Genomic DNA, 21,631 nt, shown 5'->3' with positions numbered 1-21,631 from the left:
AGACCTCCGAAGTAGAATAGACAGGTACGGTTGTTCTTCTTGTGGTCACATTATTGCCTCAGTTTCCTCTACAGCATCTCCCATCCCTTCACCTCCTTCAGCAGGTGGACAATGTTGATGCTCTTGCTATCCCACCAGAGTCAAAATATTTAATGTCTGGGGCAAATCAGGCTGGCATAATTCCAGTGACCAAGAGAGGATTGACAAAGGAACTCTACGTGTTCTCCCAGTTTTTATCCATGGCCTTCCAATCATGTGCACTTCATCTGGAGGAAATTTAGTAGCTGCCACCATCATTATTCCCTTATTGCAGATTTTGCATCGTGCTTGGCTCCCCCATGACTAAACAGAGTTTTGCGGTACAATATCCCCCCCACACCTTTGTGTTAGTACCTTGAAACAGGAAGAGCCTGCGCCCTCCCTGTGTGAGCTGGTGGATCCCATTTCAGTGAAATTTATGAAGCACATAGATATTGAAATCTGAATCACTGAAGCCTTGACCTAATATCCATTGCCATCAGCGAAGGACCCTACTGAGAGTAACAGCCAGGATCTCACTCAGTGTTCAGCAAAGATTCCCAAGAAAAAAATCCCACAGGACATGCTTCATTTTCTTTATAATTTGCAAGGCGCTCAGGTACTTAAGTGATCAGAATAAATAAACAGAAAAAGAATGAAAAAGCCAGAGACATAGACAGATGACTGACAGAGACTCTTTCTCACTGCAGCAAATCACTCAGAAAGTCTGGGTTATATTTCCAACTTTGTCACAAGCTGCTGTCTGATCTTGGGAAAGCCCCTTGAAGGCCATTTCCATTCTGAAAACTGTCTACCTGAAAATGACAAAACCTTACTCAGCAGATCTACTTTCTTGAGTAGTCATAGCCATAGTGCCTTCATTTCATAAAAAAAAAAAAAAAAAATTAAAAAGGGCTGTTGTTTTTTCTTTTTCAAAGAGCTGAGCTCAGCTGTAGGCTGCCTTCTGCTTGCTCAACAGAAAAAATTAGTTGTATCCCTGCAACCTCAACATCACAGGCTGTTCGAGCAAGGTCCCTGTGGACTTATTGGCTTGCACAATGTCCGGTGCAAAATATGCTTGTATTTCCAAGAACAGATGAGTGTAAACTCATCTTGATGAAAGACTGCAGCATCTCTAAACATCAGGGCAGTGGTTTACCAGAAAAAACTTCAAGTAAGAACATTTGGGCATAAAACATATTAACTACTCTTAAGATTGAGTTTAATCAGTTCATAAAGGGGATTATATAATGTGATTGCCTGCACACAAGAGACCCCTTTCAGGCCTGCACTCCTTAACTGCAGAATATATCTTAAGGCTAAGAGATCAATCGATGGTAAGGACCCTTCAGAGATTTGACCATGTATGGGAGGTGTAGTTTAAATGAAAGTGCTTTAGCTGTACATCCCTTCCTGTCTTACAACACATTCAGTAATGTAGCATTTAGGAGGATTATGATAAATTGGTAGTGTAATGATAGGGCAGGGATACCCTGGGTGAAAGAAAAGCCGGGATAATGCTGCTTGCAGGACTGGTTTAGTGCCACAATCCTTGCACATCTTGGAGGTCTCCAATGCAATATGGTGCAAAAGAACACCTTCAGTGGAGGTACAACGTGAAGCACTGAACCAAAACAAGCTGCTCTGTTAGAGGCAAGTACTGGGGATGATGGACAGGTACCCATGATGGCCTTGCAGGATCACCCCCACATTCAGCAAGGGGCACATAATGCCTCTGATTGACACACGATGGTTTCCACATACCTCTGCCACTTATGAACCAGTGCTGAAGAGGGACTTCAAGAGTTAATTTAAAGCAATGGGGCTTATCAACTTGTACTCAGTGCCATGTAAGTCATAAGTATAGCTACACTATTTTGGGACCAGCACTGGCTCTGAGAGCAGCATAGACATGCACTTGGCGCTGTGCCTGCACTAATAAATGATGACTTGGGTGGTTCAGGTCTGGATCTCTCATCACCTACTGCATGGTTTATGGGCAAAATTCACCCATGGATAATGGTGAATTGACTGTACTGCTAAATAACTTCTGTTCCCACACACACTGTATCAAACCAATGGCCACACATATATACACAAACTGAAGTCTCCGTGTGGAGGCAAGATAGAATTGCAGCTGCTGCAGAAATCACTGCTGTCTGATGTAGAAGAATTGCTAACAGCTGTCATTCACCCATCCATAGTCATCTCTTGCTAAGCTTTACAAAGAGGACCTTGATGCCCTCATTGACAACTTGATTGTACAGTTCACAAGAACACTTTCCCCTTTTTCCAGGCTGGACCTTTGAGCAACATAATTTGTGAAAACCATTTCAAAGTTCCTTCTCAAAACACAGGATATCTTCACCCAGGAACATAGTTCGGGATTGTTCAAGGTGACAGTGAATACCTGCAGGATACACGAGGTACCAAGTGTAAAGAGTTGTAACAACTCCTGAATCAAGTGTGGAGCATAGACTCAATGCTGAATGGTTACCATTGCCCCTTGATTCAGGGGATTTGGCATAGGTGAGATACAGAGGCTGATAGTCTTGTTTTGCTGAAGTTTTCTATGCAAGAATATTATAAAGCATATTCTCCAAAGCACTCAGCTTCCTATGCCTCACTCAGGTGGCATAAAAGCTGTACAGACTGGGCATGCCCTGGGGGTCAGACCTGAAGCCTTTGGAGGTCTGCAAATGTCATGGAATTGATACAGCAGGATTGCACCAAGAACAGATGATGCTCCCTGTGCAACCATTGCCAATTGGCTCTTCTTATCTGCTGAAGGGTGGCTGGAGGTCAGACTGCTCGAACCCCGGTACAGCATTATACTTTCTGTTAAACAGAAATGTGCTGCAGCAATTTCTTTCTTCTTTGGACCCTGCCTCATGCCATCATATGAATAACAGGCTTGCTACTTGCATATACATGCATATCCTTTATATATATAATTTTGAATGAGGCTGTGGCATTTCTGTGTGAAATGTCCATGGACCTCATTCATGCACAGGTATGAGTCTGATCAAGGTAGGGCAGGAAACACAGAATGATTAATTTTAGCTTTAGCTCAAAGAAGTACAAGAAAAAAAAATTGTGGAGTATTTTCAACCTGACACAATTTTATTCATTGCTATCTGTGGAATTCAAGTGGAGAAGGTCACTCACGCAGCAGAGAAACTAATCACTATGGGCAGGATTCATTTTAACTGAATGCCATTTAAGAGGCAAGCATCTAATCTAAGGCAGTTTTCTATGCTCCATACTCAATGGAAAGAGAAGGCAACACCCAGTATGGGCTGGATCAGTGACCCTCTGAAGACAGCTCTTTCTGCTGACTAGAGAGGGAGTTCGAATTACAGTTTACTTTAAATGTTTGGCTTTTATGTACTTGAGGTTATAAGAGGCAAAACTTCCTCTAAATATTTAGCACCTGCAATACTCAGGAGTTGTGTAGCGTGCCATTTTGCTTGGGTTCCCCTACCATTTCAGGTAATGTTTTCTGCCAAGGTTAAAATACACCAGATCATAAAGGAATAAAGAGCATTACCTTCGTGTTTCTCTGAATAACACACATAGGTTGGGTGCCTTTTCCCTTCACCTATAAAAAAATTATGGGTCATTAATGCATTCAAGAGGGGGAACCAGTCCTGAATTTCAACAGGACGTTCATCAATACCTGGCACTGCAATGGCTGAGAAATGTCTATTGTTCAGTATAAGCCCTGCTTAACAGACTAGGGATAAGAACCATAAAGCAAGCAGACACTCTTGGATTTTTGTATCCTCAGAAGTGTGATTGAAAAGCAGTGACTGGTTCACTGCACTATTGTTCAAAGATTAAGGCAAACAGAACAAAGAAATGGCAAGGTCATCCAGTCCATCAGAGAAGACACACTTTCCACAGTGTGTTTCTGAGTGTTTTGTCCAATCTCATTTTTAAAGTCTCATGCTGTGGGGGTTATACCAGCTCTTTTGGGAGTTTGTATTAGTCTAATAATAGATCTTCCTCTCAGGAAAAGTTCCTTGGTATTTGCCCTGTTATTCTTTGCATAGTATTATGATGTTGCTACATTCACCTCTTAGATAATTCCAATAATCTTTCCTTCAAATTTGGGCTTTTCATATACTTATACACAAGCTTCGCTTCATCATGTTATAGATAATATTTCAAACCTTTGCTACTTAGAAGACTGCAAAAGCAAAGAAGTCTTGACACAAAGCTCAAGATGTGAATTCAAGCTCACGTGAATACGATGGCTACATGGATTTCTGTTCTGGACAAGTATCAAAGGCTTCTTCCCATCCACAAAGCTACACACGAACATTAGCTGGAGGAGTAAAAGGCAGTTTCTCAGGTGCCTCCAGCTACAGAAACCTCATATGATTTACCAGCCATGCTAGTCCTGTGCACTGAGGATGTTTTTTCTTAACTTGGCCTCACACTTTCTTGAAATCCTTTCTGTTTGCCAGTACAGTTTTGACATAACATGTGTCCACCACTGAATATTTTGTCATAGATACTGTTATGGAAAACAGAAGCCTCTGTTCCCATGAGCGTCCCTAATGTTTCTGTAACACCTAGAGGCTCTGATGCCATTATGCAATGTGTTGTAAATGAAAAACATGGTCCCTGTCTCATAATTAAATGATTCATTTGTACAATGGAGCCTAAGACAGCGTACCATGCTCATTTTCATTAACTCATTGATCACTTCCTCAATCTGGCTGCATTTTCTCATCAGGTATCAATTATCTCAATATTTTCAATTGAAAAACACCCAAGATTTGATTCATTTTTCAATACTAATTTAAAGAAAACAGAGTCATAACACTTGCTATCTCAAAACAAACAAAATGTTCCATGAGTGGTGAAAGTTTTTGTTTAAAATACACCTACAGTTAAAATCAGAGGCAATGTTTCAGGTGGGGAAAAAAAGGCTGGTTTTCATTAATAAAATCAAATTAGCTTTAAGTGGAAACAAGAGAAAGCAAGCCTGAGGAAGGCAGACTGAGAGGGCTTCTAAATTTCAAAATACAATGAAAATGAAATAGAAATGTAAAAGTGGAGAAATCAAAACATAATATTTTTGATTTGAGGCTTGTGCTGGTGTGAATGTATTTAATACAATTCTTACTACCCTACAAGTTCTAACTTACAAAAAAGTTGCCACTGGTAGGGAAAATAATCATAGGAGGAAGTATATGGTAGGTTTAGAAATTCACACACCCACATGTTCTTCCTCTGTCCCTCCACCCCAATTGTGTCTGTCTTTTTTCTCATAGAATTCAATTTATTTTGCTTTCTTGATCTGTATCTTGTCATGATCTTGGCTGGGGTAAATTTCATGTTTTGGCTTCACGTCCCTATGTTGAGAACAGATGTGTCCCAATCAGAAGCTCACTAGGATAAAGCTGATCAGTGCTTAAGTCATCCTAAATTCATTGACTCTTCTGATCTGTAGATTTTTTTATCCCACAAACCACCATATCTTGCTTTCCATTTCCACCACAGGACCTTTTTCTGCTCTTCCTTATTCTCATATCTCTGAACAGACTTCCATGCAGTCAAAGTGGCTACATCTTCCTTGCATACTGCTTTTATTGACAATTAGAGCATGGTGCCACTCTTCCTGTGATATGGGGGGAGATAAGGCTCTTGATGCCAATCAGTTACTCTACATAGGAGATACAACATTCCTCTGCCAAATATTTGACTAACCTTTCTCCCAGCCATATTTATCTCAGTGAACCGCTATAAAATCCTGTGGCCTACTAGATCCATGTGACATTTCAGGGAGAGGACTTACCAGAAATTTTAAGGGGGGGGGGGGGGGGGGCAGAGGAGAAAGAAAAGAAAATCAAATTACAAGCTAAAATTTCAGCTGGTATGAATTAACAAAGCTTCACTGAAATCAAGAGCTATATCATTTCACTTTGGTTAAGAATTAGGTCACAGAAGTTTATGTTCCCAGAACCTCTCCTGGTATAAATTTTAGTATTGAGAATTGTTTCAATCAGGCAATGATTTGGCATCATGTTCAGCCACTTAATGGGTTCAGTATAGAAAAAGTTATATGTAAATGCCAGATGGAGTCAATGCACACCGACGTTTCCAATGGATTTAGTGCAACTCTTTCAACTTTGGGGAAGACCCGAGTTTTAAATAGACCAGCTCTTTGCTGACTTCATATGAATATCTTAATCTCAGCTTGATTGGCAATCTTTTGTAAAGGGATCACTCTTGGAGGGTGAAAGCAAAGGAAAATTTTCTTCAGAAACCAAAAGAGGTGGGCAGGAAGCCAGCTGGTGGGAAAGTCTGAAAAGATAAATGGATGTTGCTTCAATGGGGACCACTGAGCAGCGCATAGCGACCAGTGTCTAGAGTGATGTACCAATTGGAGGTAGTGCTACTCAGTATAAACCCAATTAAAACTCTGACCAGGATGAAGACCTTTGGCACATTCCAGACTATTTACATTGGGATAGAAAGCAAGACTTGAGATTTAGGCAATTAGGTAGCCAGGTCTGCAACATGTGTGCAGAGCTTGCTACCAGGGACTGGCCAAAAAGTACCAAATACATATGGGTGTGCCTCAGAAACCAGCTGCCCTCATCGCACTTTGGCTGTGATATGTTCCAATGGCTGTGACCCAGTGACAACGCAGACCCAAAATGAGAGGTACTATCCAAAAGTGCAGACAAGGAACTGACTAACAGGGAGATGACAATGGCCTGTGCACGAAGGGGAACTGTTGGGCTGTAGAGAATATTTTTGGAGTTCCTCAAGGATCTGTCTCAGGACTGATGTGACAATAAGTTCATTAATAGCTTTACCACAAAAAAAAAAAAAAAAGCAGCCTGCTGTAAATGGAATTTGCTGATGAGGAGTTTAAAATATCCAGCATTATCACCGCAGAGAAGGATGAGGAAATCATACAGAAAGCACCAGATAGTATCAGTGATGAGAGTAAGAGAAAGAGAATTATTTTCAACAGGGAGAACATGTTTGGCACTTCCCTTACAAATCAATGAGAAAAGGATATGTGGATCAATGGTGTGAGTATATTAATGCAAATCTGCAATAATATGGATCCTGCTAAGTTTCTTGCTCACCAGTCCGAAGGAACAGATGATCTGATCAGATAAGTTGGCCTCAGCACCAGCACCTCAGTTAAGGACTGACCTGACTTGCAAAGTCACCAACACGAAAAAGAATTGGGGATAACGGTGCCCTATGTGTATCCAAACATTTCTGAACACGCTTTCTTAATTTTATATGGAGAAGTGCTCTCAGCGACGTAAAGCATAAATCATTACCGTGTAGACATTGCAGTACAACTAAACAAGGACTGGGGCTCATCCCTCTTGTGCCGATGACTTTTTGGCCTTAATCGCTTTGTGTAATATTTCCTTCCTTTTTCAGGATTGCCTCAGTGAAAAGCAGGCAACAGGCACAGGACAGGGTCTGGCTGCTGGGCACTTAGGAGGGACCTGGGGGACACTGCAGCCAGTGGCCTCCACTCTTCAGACAGTCTGGGACAGGCTGGCGGGTACAGGAGAAGGAACAAGAAGTCACCTGTTCACAAGACAGACGAGCCTCCCTGACCTACGCTGCCTGATGGCCCCAGCAAGGTAACAGAGCAAAGACAGCGAGTCAGAAAGGAGAAAACAATGATCCACAGGCGAGGATGAGAATCAGACTTTCTGCCTGTGAGGGTGGCTCTGAAAGCCATTGCTAGGGCTGCCAAGAGGCTGAATCCCAGAAACACCACCCGGTTGTCCACTGCTAATCCCCACTGTCTGAGCTGTCGTACCCACCGGCAGTCTCGCTGGGGGTCAAAAATCAAAAATCTGGCTGAGAAGCAGGCAAATCCCAGGGCACCCACTTGACTGACTTATCCTGCAAACCTGACACACACATGCTGCAGGGATGGGCATCTTGGAAATGCTTGCTGATACCACCCGACATATTCATTTGGGATACACGAGACACACACTCAGACAAATGCACTATCCGGGAGAAATGCAGCTCTGCCAGGTGTACAGGAGCCTGGGTCCTGGGATAGAGACACAAAGCCACACCTGCAGTCTCCCATCAGGCAGAATAAATTGCAGTTTTGGATCATAGCCCTTGGGCATTAGTACAAGCTAGCAGATCCAACCCTGGAGTGTTTCCCCCTAAGGTCATAAAGCACAGGGGGGTTGTTTTTTAATCTACAGACTGTTTTTTGGCACCAGCATTGGTCCTTTTTTTAAGAAATAATTTAAAATGAGATTTTTGGGGGGTGATTCACACCAGGCTTTTCAGAGACTTTGTGCCAATACATCTGAAGTAAGAAATTGTAGGCACCATGATCTACAGGCTGAATTTTGCAGAAGCAAAGCAAAAAAAAAAAAAGAAAAATCAAGACCATCATTTAAACTCCAGGGAAATTAATCCAAGTGCCATAGATTTCCCACTCTCCACTGCTTCTTGCAAACAAGACAAATACGCCTGAGCAGTTAACATCTCACTACTTGAATAAGTGAAATTGCCCCTTATAAGCCTAAAGCTTCCACTAAGAGAGAGCAAAAGTGAAAAAAAAGAACATTAAAAACTACTGCTGGAGAAAAATGCTAAGACTTATTTGGCTCAGAATTTTCAGTCAATCCATTAAATCAACAGAGACACACTTGCAAGTTCCTATTTAGCCATACAACCCCAATCTTAAGATATTCAAACATAAAAGTTTGATTCAAGCCATTCCCAGTAAAGATGTTATCAAAACTAAAAATGTCTTACACTGCTGGTAAATTTATTACTCAGAGAGTCTACTTGTCTGGTTTCTTGTCAGCCTACAGAGGTTTTTTGTTAGTTTTTTTTTGACAGCATAGTAACTTTTTCTTTCTTCAATGCTTCATTAGCTCATCTTACTCATGCAATTTTCCCCATTTTATTTCATGTAAATCAAATTACTCATCAGCTCTTTAATGCCATCAGTGTACAAAGAGCCTTCTATAAAAAAAAAAAAAAAGAAGTCACATAGTAAAAAACCCAAACCTGATGCTTATACAGGTAGTATAATTTGTTGGAGAACTATTCATAAGAGGTATATAAAGTTAAATGCTCTTATGAGGATAGAAGGAGTTGGGAGGAATTTTAACAGGATTAGATTCTCTAGTATGTGGCTGAGGTAAGGTGGTCAGGAAATATTTTCCAAACCAGGGTATTTTTGCCTTAATGTATCTTTTTTTTTTCTTTTCTTTTCTTTCTTCTTTCTTTCTTTTGGCAAGTGTGGCTAATGGTACTCACGCTTCAGTGCCTTAATTCGTCTGCTAAGTATTCCCCTCTTGAAAGCATGTACCATAAGCAGAATATTCTGTTTATTCACCAGAATAGGCAGGTGAACTTCAAGCAGTTTACAACTTTGCATGTGAGTATTTTCTTATCCCCTGCAAGATCAAAAATGACAGCAGAAGCAAGCAGCAGGGGCACTGGTGCAGACTTGAATTTGACTGTGCAAGAGAGGTTTCAGTGAGAGGTTTGCACTCACTCACAGCCATGGACGATGAACGTGCACAGGTCAGGTGAAAAGGGGGACGAAAGCCCAGAAGCAGGGTGCTAGGACAGGACTTGGGGTGCCCTGTCAGAGATCTCTTTCATGGCCTGGGTATCTCCCCACTTCTCCCCGCCGAGGACAAGGTCCTCCTTGCACGTGTAGGGTGCAGGGCAGAGAGGTGGAAAGCAGAGGGAGGGGGTTGTGAGGATCAGTGCATTAAACACCCTTGTAAATCACAGTTGCAGGGTCTGAAAAAAGCAGGTCAGCTAGAAAAAAAACACTTTTTCAGTTATTAATCCTGTTATACATCAGGTTACTGATATTCAGATGCATAGATATATGTGCATATGCACACAATTCATTATTTTTAAATGTCTCATTTCATCACTGCTTTTTACCCTAACATTAAGGTACAGCCAAATACTAAACACAAACCACTGCAACAGACAAAATTAAAGTAGTAAGAAAGCAAATGGCTGAATGCTGAGCAAGCAGACAAGAGAAAACAGTGTAAATCGTACCTAGTGAACCTCAGGGGTCCTTCCCAAGCATGATCAATAAGAGGTTAGTCTTCTGAGCAGAAGGAATTTCTTCTAGGACAGACAGGCAGCATCAACTGAGATTTGTCTTTCATAGACAGAGTATATAGGAAAAGGTTTCCAAATGTTCTTATATAACCAGCAAAACTGGTGACTTGTAGGATTGTCTCATAAAAACTGAAAGTGATGAGACAGGGGTCTTACAATGTGCAGGCTAACCTAGGGAGCAAGCATTGAAGTCGTATCAGTATGATGAGACACAAGAAGGAACATCTGTGAGAAATTAAAAAACAAAAAAAAGTAGACAAAAGGGCTGATCAAAATCTCAGGGAGAAACTTGGTCCCAATTTCATTAAAAAGAAGCTTTCACCTGCAATTAATGCCCTTGCTTGCAAAAGCTTTTTGGTTTTTAACAGACAAAGAAATCTGGACTTTGAAAAGATCACTATTCTGGCAGGGAAGCACTAATTAGCCAGTGGGGACCCTGGGGAGTAGATCTGTGTATAGTTGTGAAGCTCAACATTTCTTGCTAAATTTTCTGTCAGTCTGAAGTGAGGTAGGATGCATAGCCAGAAGCAGTCTTTTCTCACAGTATCACCACTTTCAGCCTTGTCTGAAGCTGGGAAGTATAGTGGTTTGTGAGAGTTAAAAAATTATCTTTCAGTTTTTCACCACGGAGTTCAGTTTTCCCTCTCATTCTGGGTTGCATTTCCAACAATTTAGCCAGTAATAAAACCAGCTGAGGATAGCATACCAGCTGGGGCTAGTGAGCCTTCAGCATGGTTCATTCTTCAGCCTCTGCTCCCAAGGACTTCACTGAGCCAATTCAAGTTAAAAAAATGATAGGGAGATTTCAACATCTTCTACCCCGGTTCTTGCCTGTGATTTGTCCTTGAAATGCATGCACTAGTATAGCAGTAATCCAGAGCCAAGCACCTGACACATCTCTAATTAGCATTGTTCTTGCAGTTTTACTTTGGATTTTTCCCCTGTGAAATCATTCTTTTTGAGTCAGAACACTTATTGCATCTTAAAGCTGTTTCTGCTGCATTTGTTCAAGATTATTTGTTTCTACCTGATGACATCTAAACACCCTTGAAATGAATGGTAGTAGCTATTCTTTCAGTCCAGAGAAAATTTTCAGATAACCAGGAATTTACTGCCAAATGCTGCCCTTCATTCCTCTTACTCATTCTTTTGCATGATTGCAGCTGACTGGGGTGGAAATTCGAGGAAGGTAAATGCTGAACAAAGCTGTCTCCTTGCACTAACCTCATTTTCATGAGATAAATCTTTCTGAACTTTTAGCAGACCTACTTTATGATTTCATGTTATCCTTTCAGCTCTTCTTACCCAAACAGGTCAAAACCTCCTCTTTAAGAACCTGATCCTGCATCGATATTGGCTCCTGGGAATCGTAGCCACCCCAGAAGCCCCATTTTTAGTGGGAATGGGACATAACAGAGCTGTTGTTTCCAACAGCTTGGTGAAATACAAGTACCTTACAAGCAGGAGGCATGGATTACCCCTGTGAACAAGGTTTTTTGGAGCTCTGGCAGCTCCAGGGTCTTCACGCACAGGGAATCTTGGAGAAAGTGCTACAGGACAGATAGATAGGTTCAGGTAGTCTTGCTAGCTCAGTGGCAGCATCACCACCAGGCTGGGAAGAAAGTGCAGACACAGGAAGGGATGAAGACATGGCCAATTTGCTCAAGAGAGGCTTGGCTGTAAAAAGATCAGGAGCTGCCCATACTGATACACTGCCACCAGGCCCTGCTCCACTCCTGGCACAGAGGAAAAAAGTCCATTTATACATGTCCACCCCTAATTGAAGGAAGTTTTTTTTCACCCGGCAACATGTATCTTTCCACAAGTAGGGGGGATGGAGAGCGTGAGTGCTCTCGTTGAGCAGCGGAGTTTGTATTAGGGCTGAGAGAACCTCATTTGGGCCTCGCTGGTGAGTGATGCTCAGAATCTGGTTTAGAGGTGGGACAGCAGGAACTTGCAGAGCAGGCTGCCTTCCTGCATCACATACATTGGTGGTTGGTCTTAATCCTGCGAAAGTTGGGGTCCTACAGAGACCACAGGTTTCTATGGAGTCGATAGAAGAAACCGAAGGAAAACAAGCCCATTTCCTCTAGGATTTAACTTCCTACGTGGGGATCCTCACCTCTTGGCAAAATAAAAGGAATCATCATGTGGAAATGGACTGAAACCTGCAGAGACGCACCGTAGCACGAGATGTAGGGCAGGGAATTTTTTGCATTTTCTGTGCATGCTCCACTGAGGGGACACAGTATTTTCACAGTATCTTACAGAGTCTCAATTAGAGTTTCACTCTTGCCTTCCACTTGTGCTGTCTTTCCACCCCCCTTTGACATCACCTCCAGCTGTGTCTGCTGCACTTCCCTTGCCACGGTGCTCTGCACCGGTTGCACAGATAACAGCCAGACAAAGGCAGCCAGAGGGCTAAAGGCAGCATCTCTTTCTGAATACAGATTACATGGCTGAAGTCACAGACTGAAGTTTACACAGGCAATCCTCCTGCGTCAGGAAAAGCAGGCACTTGCACTGGCCTCAGGAAGCTCGGGAGGCTGCATGAGGACTCTGACGCTTGTCCTAAGATAGCGTTAATTTGGCTTTGTGCAAGAGCGGCTGATGAAGCTCTTGGAAAATAGGTAGTACAGGGGTTTTGCATAAGAGCCCACAGTCCCTTCTTGTCAGAGGAGAGCCGTCTGCTTCCTTCTGCCTCTCTGTATTCTTCTGGGTTGCATAGCTATGAACATGGATAAGACCCAAGAACATCGTAGGCCAAATTCTCAGCTGTGCTTTTGCAACTGCTGTGGGGCAACCTTTGTTGAGATTTCCCAGTGGCAGGAGGACATCCAGTATTGCACCATTCCAAATAATCCCTAGCTCCAGGAATGCACTGGGAATGTGCCCTGAACAAGCCCATACCCTGCTGCTGCAACAGCTCCATGAGGGTCACTGAACTGAGGTTGCTCTGATTTGTTGCAGTGAGTCAAATTATCCATCTGGTGCAGGGATCCAGAAAACACGGGCATGTGAGCTTCACTAAACTACTCAGTCTTCATAAGTATCAGCCAAAGTGAGGTATCTGAATCCTGAAGTCCCAGAAGTATTATAAAGAATACTTCAAACTCCCTTCGAACTCACTGCAGGAGAGAGTTTTGAAGAGGAAAATGCTGAGATTTGCTCCCCTTTTTGTTGGAGGTCTGCAGACTGTGACCGTGCAGGGCAGGAAAGCTCCCCTCTCCTTCAAATAACTGGGAAACCAGAGGTGCTTTTCCTCCCAACCTCTCTTACCTCTCTGCCCTGCCATCAAATTTCTCAGTGTTGCACCTTCAGCAGAGATATGCTCTCAGGTTTGCCCTCACTGGCAACTGCTTCATACTTACCCTCCCAAGAGGGTTTCTCCAGCAAAGATCAGGATCCCCATAATAACTCAATGAGATGTATTAGTGAGGTTCAGAGGAGAGGACTCACTCCTTTCTCTGCTCTGCTCTGGTGGCCTCTGGAACAGCCTAGGCAGAAACTGCTCCCCCAAGGCAAAGGGGACAGAACTCCCCCAGCCCACAGGAAGGAAAAGGTTTGGATTCCCATAATACCCCAAATATATGTCAGATACCATCTATTTCATGCTTCCTATATCTTCTTATATAAAATCTGAAGTAATATCAGAATAGTAATTTCATTATTGCACAAGATCATGTAGCCTCCAAAGCACTGGTAAGAGGTGTAAGCATTTCCCTACACAAGTCCAGTGCAGCTGTAAACAAAATTAAATGCATGGAACTGGAAACATCACAGGGAGCTACAGGACTACATTTCTGGCTGTTTGTTTCAGCAGGCAGTACAATCAGAAAGGCTGTAAAGCGTGATTTAGATACTCTGTAGCATAAGCATCAAAGGAGAACTTTGACACGAGAGTTACAGGTCATTTTCCCCTGACAGTCTCCTATGCCCGTGGTGTGAATCTACAGCCATTCTAAAACTGGTGATCTTCAGGCTTCATGAAGACTTGATGATTAAATTGTCATCTGCGACACAGAAATTAAAAATAGAAAAGAAGTATTAGAATAGCCTGTACATTCCCTTTCTACATCAGGTGCCCTCCCTACCGTGCATCGTACAGAGGTCTTCTCAGCTGATTTTTAAAGGACAAATAAAACATGGATCTATCGATTTGTAGATGGCTCTGGCATTTTCACTGCATTTGTCACCTTCCTGCCATGTCCAATCCTCCCCTCACTTACCCCTACTTAATATGTGGGTAAGATAGATACCCCCATTTAATACCTCCACCTTTAGCATGGGCCCCTCTGTTTGATAACTTAAAAGACTGATGAAGTGGTTGTGGACAGAAATAACTTCAGCATCCAGATAGTCCACAACACTCAACTCTGATATGAATTTTAATTATTCACGTAATTCAGTTTCCTTGACTCAGATAACACATTTTTGGCATCACGAGTCTCAGAACAGCATGATGCTCACTACGCTCAGGCTCACCTTTGCCAGGCAGAGATGGCCTGTCAAGTCTATAACCTCTGCCGAAGTGGCCGCCGAGTCACAAGGTCATTAGTAAGAGTTTGCCAGCATGCCACACAGTGAGTCATATTTAATAGCCCATCTGCTGTCACACTTCAGAAAATATTTTCCTATTATTTCTCCTTCCTGTTCTATTCCTAAGGAGCAAAACAATCCTTGGCGGATCTGTAACTACCAGAACCTATTTTTGCAAATAACAGAACATAAACATAGTTGTTGCCTTTCCCACTACTCCCAAATGTCCGATATCTCTTATCATTCTTGCTGACATTTTAACAATGCTGGCTGCTGTTAGGGATCAGCATTAGGATTCGTAGTCACAAGCCAGGGCCTTATTTTACTAGGCACTGTAAAGACATAGCACAAAAGCTGCACCCCAAATGGCTGCAGACTAAATACATTCACAGGGCAATTCCCTTCTCACTCAGCACGGATTCCCCTTTGGGACCAGCCTCCCAATTCTCGCTGCTGACTTTAACTTGCCTTTATAGGAACCTGCTCTTTCTGAATACATAATTCCTAATTCTTTTCCTTTATTTGCATGCTCAAAACTAAGTTAAAAGTAACTGGGTTATTTTATGGCTGTCTCTGTCTCTACCTTCTTTTTTTTTTTTTTGTTAATGAAATAAACTGTCCTGCATTTCTAAAGCTATCTAAGCAGCAACATCCTTTACAGAAATTCTGTCTTCATCCTGCTGTTCTATGCTATGTAAGTCCCGTCAGTCATCTTGAAATTTAGTAGCTCCATTTTGTTGTCTGTTGGGGTTTTTTTCCTAGAGGATCTGAAGGGGGCAGGCAGAAGAGATTATTGTGAATGAACTGATCATTTTCCGAACTCATTAAATATGCCAGTAATTATTAATAATTAATGGCAACAGAGGTACATTCCCTTCCTCCCCAAGAAGCCAAGAATGCTCTTTAATAGCTGTACAGCAATCCTTTGAAAACAGACAATGAATCTGCTCCTTGGGGGTAACAGTAAATGATCTGGATTGATGCTTTCCATTCCTCTTCCACTGCAGTTTGCATTTAACAAGAGCTTTAAAGAGAAGGGATTTGCTTTCTAGTCAGTTAATATTATGCTTACTTCACCTCTGCAAATGCCTCAAAGTCTAAGCGGCAGATGTCACAGAACCTCCTCTCTGGAAACCTTTTTGCTCACTTCATCTCTGTGATGAAGCTGCATTGCAAATGCCAACAGCCTTCCGCTGAAGAAGTCTTCGCAGACATCAGCTCCTGAAACCTCGCAACATCTCCCCGCAGCAAACAAGACACCCATCCCCTGTCACGGAGGAGAAAGATGAAGCAGAAAGAGTGACTTGCAGGACACTGCAGGAGCCTCAAAGCTAGCAGACAAGAAGGAAAAATGAGAGCATCCAGATTCCTGACACTGGCGGCTTGAATATCCTCCTGATGCTTGGGCAACACCGATCCTGGTGCCAATGGTCACGTACTCCACACCTCCTCCTTCCACTCTGGACTAAATCAGTCTCTTGCGGCACGCTGCTGGGAGAAACGCATTCAATTTTATTCACCAGTGGGTGATACAGCCAGAGCAAAGGAGGAATCTGAAGTGCAGGATGAAGCAATCTCGCTTTGAACGCATGAGACGCAGAAGGTCTGCTTATACTTTCACTGCAATGAATATTGCCTGTTTCGATCTTATACAACTTAGCTGTTTACCCACAGGCAAAGGGCTGAAGTTTTCTGATCCCCCAAAAAATGTAAAACAAGTGAGAAAACAAAACAAAATGAAAAATCAGCTAATGATCAGTGTATTTTTACAGGAAGTCAGGGTTTTGTGTGGAGATTAGTTTGTCTTTATGTCAGACGGAGAATTTAGATTGCAGTTTAATAACACTAGTGAAATTTAACAGGTTTTTAATTTAATACAGATAGAGGCTGTTCATCCTTCTAGTTCCAGTAACAGAGGATGCACTTACGCAAAAATTTAAGGATATGGACCAGAACACAGTAGCCTATGACTGGAGCAATCAGGTCTTGCATGTATAAGCCAGTTCTACTGTCCTTTGCATCTTGTACTGCATTTTACACCTTTGAAAAATTAACACATAAATCAGAGTTGTCTTTCCTTATTCCTGTGCGACACAAATGCAAAACTGGGACATTACAGCCATACAGAGGAGGGAAAAAGGCGGGGGGGGGGAAGACAAAATCTAAAAAACTATTTAAAGACAAAATAGTATTTGGCGGATTTGGGGGGGGGGGGGGGGGAAGTTATGGTTTCACCTGTAAATAAAGAGAAAGAACAGGCTGATTTGCTTTAACTGAAAAGAATAAGATTTGTACTTTCAACTTTTGTTTCCAACAAAAACACAGATTCATTTCTGGTGACTGATGAAAAACCAGGCGCGCTTTTTTTCTACTTATTTTATTTTTAGCAGATAGACTAGTGCAATTGCCTGTATGTGTCCATCAAAAGAGGCATTGCCAGTCCTAACAGCAATTTTACCCTATTGCATAAACTGGCAAAGAGGAAGGGAACGTTCATCTAGAGAAGTAATAGTAATAAGAGATGGAGATTCTGCCTTGAGTTTACAACACGGAGAAATAGATTCTTCTAAAATGACAGGGTAAAGGCAGTTGTGAACCTCCATACCAAGGCAAATTATGCTTGTAATTTGGACTAATGTTCAGTTTTGCAGGAACAGAAGAGACCCATGCTGTTCTAAGGACAAACAAGGGGGAGAAGCACTCAGCAATGTTTGGTGTCCATGCTCAGGACCGAGTGGAGCAAATTAGGGAAAAGTCTCAGGTTACTACTTTGTAAGTGGTCCCAGAGTCCAGGAGAAGGTTGAAATTAGCTGCAAACCAGCCCAATCCCCACATTGTGATGACTTGTACAAAGCAGAGGATATGAGCCCCGTGGCAGCTCTGTGGGAAACTGTTTTCCCAAACCACTTCCACTTTTAAGATTTCTCCCGTTTCACACCAGGACAAATCTGTGACCTCTAGAAGATTTTCTCAGACTTCTGAGAGCCACCCGTCTCAAAAGGGTCAATAAGCTGGTGGGCAGGGCCTCCATGCTGGACAAAGACGACCAAAATTCAACTCCCTTGTGGATCCCGATCAGGGGCTGGATCTCAGGTTTTCCGTATGCCTAGCAAGTCCCGTTAATACCAATCTGTTGGCTGTCCTGGGCAGGGCAAGATTAGTTAGCTAAAAGAATATGACCTCAAATCTAGACTTTCTGTGAAAAGCACAGAAGATTGAAACCTTAGGGAGCTAGTAGGAAAATTAGTGCAGCTAGGAGAGATTTTAGTCTGGGGAGACTTTCTTTTATGGATTGGTGAAACAAATTGCATTTGTACAGCCCACATGAGCTTCAGGGGGAAGAAACAGTTATGTGTGAACAAAAAAAGCATCAAATTGACTGGGAGAAAAGACAGACAACCACTTCTGTAGCAGGCAGCCCCAGGAAATGGAAAGAAAGGAAAATAATATGAGCTATACACTGGAAAACTCCAGAGAGTGAAGGGAATTAGCATGAAAAGAAACCAAAAAAGAAAAAGAACACGAAGCTTTAAAATCAATGGAAAAAGTAAAATTATGAAAGAGGTCTCCACATGAAAACAGGCAGAGGTGGTGACTTACTTAGGGGAAGTTCAGAGGATTTCATCTGTAAACAAATGTAAGAGATTTCAGAAGGCAAATAAGGAACCAATAGTAGCAGCAGAAGATACACAGAAAGGAGTGTTTCAACATAGTGGGCACAACCCACAAATGAGAGCAAGGAAGTGAAAGTCAGAGAGGACGGGTGATCAGGGAGGGGAGTGATGTAGCAGCTAATGACACACAAGCTTTCAGATTTTAACCTGGCAAAATTGAGATATCAGGTCTTGCAGAGGTTTCTGAGTTCATCTGCATATCAGACCTGCACCCCAGTAAGCATCACCTTCATTGTTACCAAAAATCTGCCCCCAAGCTCCCAGGGATTGTGTCCATATGCCCTGCCTAGGGAAACTACTATCAACTTACAGGATCAAGTTACCACTGAAAACAGAGTTGGAAGGAGTCAGGGGGTCTCCTAGTTCATTGTCCTGCTAAAGACAAAGTTATCTGCACCTTGTTCATTCCTGACAGATGTTTGTCTGGTCCGTATAAGTGTCCTTACTTATTTTCATCCAAATGAAGTCATTGCTGTAGTGAGACTGCATCAATTTTTAATACATAAATCTGTTCAAAACCTACATCTAGCTCTGCCCAGAAAGTCGTCATCTGTACAGGCTGAGTGAGGAGCTAAAAGTCCCCCACTGGGCTGCAGGAGGCTGACCCTATTTCTTTGTGGGTGGGAATGAAGCTGTACCTACCAAACAGTGTTGTGTTACGTACAGATTTGTTCCATGCAGCATGTATTTAATACACACACACATGCAGCATACAAAGAACAATCTGAAGGCCTCTGTGCTGTAAAGAAAAAAAGGTTGTTTTTTTCTTTAAAAAGTAAATATTGGCTTAAAAGTTCTCCAATTTAATCTGAACGTCAGAGTGGATGGTGTCGCATTGCTCAGTGCTGGAGAACAGCCAGCAGCTACACACCACAGCCTTGGGCAGAGGGAATGACTTTCTGCACCATGCAGCTTCTCTTCCAGCCTCCACCAGATGCACTGTTCACACCTCACCTGCTTTGTTCCGCTGGCACTTTTAAGCCTCTCCAAATCCTCTGCTACCCACTTGCGGGGACTGTGGGACAGATTTCCACAGGATGCCACAGCTGAAAAGGGTCCGGACAGTGTCAGTATGGAGTCAGGCAAGGCTCTGTGGCATGAGTCAGCCTAGCTGGTGTGGCTACTCCGACTCACCGCACTTTCACCAATACTGTCCCACAGCAGCAGCTATTCAACTGACCCAGCGCTAGGTCTTGTGTAACCAGCCGCAGCACAAAAAGTTCACACTGAGCAACACCATGCTGCAAGTTGCCAAATGTTTATTGTACAAGCCTGGGCTAACCATAACGGGAACCCAGCTTGGTCAAAGCCGAAAGAAAAAGATGCTTAGCTTGGGATGGAAGCCAAGTCAATTATTTTGTAAACAAGCTTGGTGCTCTTCCTAAACATGGAGGTCAGATCCTCATTTGGTGTAAATGGATATGGCTTAAACTGATCTCAAAGAGCAGGTCAGGAGAAGCAGCCAAGCACTAAAAGTCACTTTATAATGGCTGTCCCGGCTGTTTAATGCTGTTCAAAAGGCCAAGCACAACCTCCCCAGGCTCTTCACCTCTACTGACTGCAGGAGCAGTCCTGTACAAGGACACCTGCATTTCCATTCCTGACATTGACTATAACAATAAGCTATCAATGGCAGTATATTAGCAGCTGAATAGCAAAATGCCTTAAAAAGGCTCAAGACTTCTGCCATAGGAGGAATGCCCCAAAAGATGGTCAATACTTCTCTGTGTAGTTTGTTGCTTTACCCACACAGTAGAAAATTAACGCAGGAAGGTCATCTACATCAGAGGAGATGACCCTCCCTCAAGTTGCTCCTGAAGGCCACCAGGGAGGTGGCAGAAGCTGGAAAGAACCTCAGATGCCTGGTGGGGTGACAGGCAGGGGAAGGAGGCAGTGGAAGAAGAGCCAAGCTGTTGTTCTGATGTGACTCATTCATTTTCCACTTGAGTTTGTGACTGTTCTTACAGAAAAAAAAAAGACCAAGACTGCTTTGGGGCCTTATTTTAATTTTTTCTGACACAAACAGGGCTTTTCTTCATCTTTTCTGTTCTTCACCTGGCATTTCACTTCTTAGTATGGGAAAGCTGATCTTTCTTTCCTGTTTTTACCCCATCTCATAGCTACAGATGATGTGGTTACATTTGTTCACATTTATGCAAAACATGATGACCCAAAACACAATGATTTTTATTCCTCTTATGCCACAAATCTGGAATTTGGGTTAAACCACACCCTGGATGGAAGACATTATATCAAAGACTTGCTTTTCTAACTCACATTTAGGAGATTTGAGTACATTTACTAGCATTCAACTAGTTTGTTTTAAGCCCTCTATGCACTTTTTTTTTACTTTAATAATATCAATGTAATATGAAGTTATGCATTATGTTAAGAAAAATCAACAAACACTCTAGTAATCTGCTTTAACTGTGCTCTTTTACATTTCTTTAGACTTTTATTTGGTTAGCAGGAGAAATGTTATACTGAAGCCCATTTTTTACTTTCTCTGTGCAATCCAATATTTTATACACCTTTATTATATCCATTAATCTTCATCTCCTTTTTAACCCAAGCAACACTGCTCTGCCAACTGTCTCCTCTCCTACAGGTCTTGCCTGACTTTCAGAATTTCCCATTCCCCTCTATGGAGCTGTTCTGTTTCTGCAATACTTGACAGAGTCCCTGGCAAATGCCTTTTACGTTTATTAAATTCTCATCCCTTCCTGACTAAAGATTTACATGGGTTTTTACCCCATCCATAAAACACAGCCCTTTATATGTGTTTTTCTCAGATACATGGAGAAAGTCTATGTTTATTTCTGTAAATAGGGATCTGAACCTCTATCAAAAGGAAAAAATAGCAAAGAATCACCCCCTTACACACACATAACCAACGGATTAATTTCAGCAAGAGCAGAGGGAAAACCTGGCAGATGGAGTTTTCCTCCCTCTGAGGCATTTTGGCTAATTTACATCCTCGTTTCAGAGCTAAAGGCTCCCACTGAAAGGCAGCCATGTGTTCCTTTTAAACAGGTAGATTTGATTAAAGGCTGGACTTCTGGGGCATGATCCTGCCGCCTCTGTACAATCGGTCCTACCAAGGATAATGAGATTAGTCGCAGGAGTAAAGCACCACAGAACCAAACCCTGGAGTGTCACCAATTAATAGAAGAATTTTCTCCTCTTTTCCCCTCCACCCCTTTCTTTATTGCTCTTAAAATGCCAGGGGAGCTTCAGAGTTATAGCAATTATTGTTATGGAGAACAGGGCAT

Source organism: Harpia harpyja, chromosome 5, assembly GCF_026419915.1.
Source record: "Harpia harpyja isolate bHarHar1 chromosome 5, bHarHar1 primary haplotype, whole genome shotgun sequence".
NCBI lineage: Eukaryota > Metazoa > Chordata > Aves > Accipitriformes > Accipitridae > Harpia > Harpia harpyja.
Note: the sequence above shows the minus strand (reverse complement) of the source record.